The sequence below is a fragment of the Halyomorpha halys genome, unplaced genomic scaffold (assembly GCF_000696795.3).
Source record: "Halyomorpha halys isolate HHAL.00 unplaced genomic scaffold, Hhal_1.1 Scaffold1301.1, whole genome shotgun sequence".
NCBI lineage: Eukaryota > Metazoa > Arthropoda > Insecta > Hemiptera > Pentatomidae > Halyomorpha > Halyomorpha halys.
In genome coordinates, this window is record NW_027105410.1 from 12,938 (window position 1) to 14,953 (window position 2,016).

Consider the following 2,016-nt stretch of genomic DNA (forward strand, 5'->3'; position numbering starts at 1 on the left):
ATATTTTGGATGATAAATTTAATATATAAAAACATTCGAAAAAAAAAAATAATAAACTTGATGAACATGCTAAAACGCGTTTTTAGGCGCCCCAACCATCCCCTAGGCAATTTAAAGACTTTTAACTCAAATTATCGGCACAGAAATGAGAATTGTTTTGAGATCGTACCAATCTTACTTATTAAAGGAAGGCTTTGTCATTAATCCCACCTTCAGTTTCTCAATTTCCATATGAAACTCTCTCGGTAAAGTTAAACTTTTTTTTTTTTTTTTTTCTTTATTAAATATCTTTAATTTCGTAAATATATCTCTCAGTATCTAATAAAGGGGTTAGGTCATCTAGGGGTTCAAATTCATTGAATATGTTCCCTGTTGACCGGGACCTTAATAAAATTGTCCGTTGAGAGGGTTTTCCGTTATACAGAGGTGCCCGTTAAGTTCACTGTGCGGCAGTAGTCAGAGAGGCGGACATTAGCTGTGACAAGGAGACAAATTACAATGCAAGCATGGAGGAATTCATCATTCAAATTACCATTTGACAAATTACAGGTGCTTTCTCTAGAAAGTACACGACACAGCCAGGCAAATATTTTCCGATCGTCACCATCTTCCCGAATCTATTCGACCCCCCCCCCTCCACTTTCCTCTCCAGTATTTTCTACAATACTCGCCTACCTTTCACGGCTCATACGTGAGTTTAGTTCTACACCTTTTTTACATCTATTGGAGAAGACACCAAGGCGGCTTTCGTTTTCCCATTTCAGTTCTTCTGACTCCGTCAAAGGTCAGGAGGGTACCCCGTGACGAAGGAGCGAGTCGGTTCGAGCCTACTCCGTTAGCAGTTAGTATTGTGTTTCTCTGCCATCTTCATCAGGCCTTTATAATATTTCTGTATATACAGTCAGTACATAAAGTATATGTACAAACTTAAATAAATTTGTATAAGAAGAAGACAGTCCGGGTAGCGATAAATGAAGGTACAAAATAGTAAAAATAAAATATTTAATGTAACCCAACGTTTCGCCCCACTTTTTACATCATTAGATATAAACAATATATAAACATTGTAAGTCGAGACAAGAAAATTAAAATACATAACCAAGTAAAAGATTATACAAAAATAATTTTGAAAAAAAAGAAAGAAAAAGACAAATTAATTTAAGTTGTTCTACTATTTATTAGATTGAACTGGATCTAGAATGACTTGGTTCGAAGCAACTAAAGGATTTAAAAGAGGAATTTTTATCTCGATTTTTAGGAATTGGTCAAAATGTTATGTTTTTTAAATACTTATATAAATGAATAAACTGGAATAAAATTAAAAATATAATGGAGATAAGTCAAACCTGGGATGTTGAGGTAAAATGGCCTGCAATTATGTTGATTACCAAGTTTTGACTGTGATAGTGTAATAAGATCCTTGAAGATGGCCGGAATGGCCGAAACGTGGGAGTGTTAAGATAATAAAGAATTTTGAGACCCAATATATGTTTTTAAAAACTATTAATTTATATCTTTTTGATAGTGTTGAGAAAAAAATAAAGAAATAAACTAAGTTAAGTTATTACTATTTATTACTCTAGCATTCTATCAGGCATTACTGAATATATTATTAATTAGTTTCCTTCATCTTTATTTATATTACAGATATGTCAAAAAAATATGTATGTATAGTATTGTACTCTGATATGTATTCTAATTTTCTTGCCAGATCGCACATTGCTTGTTTTCAGTTAGCCCTGAAGAAGCTCTTCAAAGCGGGACGAAACCTTGGTTAATATTAAATAGTTATTTTATAATTTTCTACCTTTACCATTGTACCACCCGTACTATCTTACTACAAATCTTCTTCATACAGTCGACTATCTTCTTCCAACTTAAAGAAAATATTAATGGAATATGATCCGGGTGCGGTCAAAAAAACTCAAATAGTAGAATTATACTATTTTATTGAGCCAACGTTTCGCCCCACGTTGCAGGGCTTCGTCAGGGCTAAAAAAGATACAAACACTATAG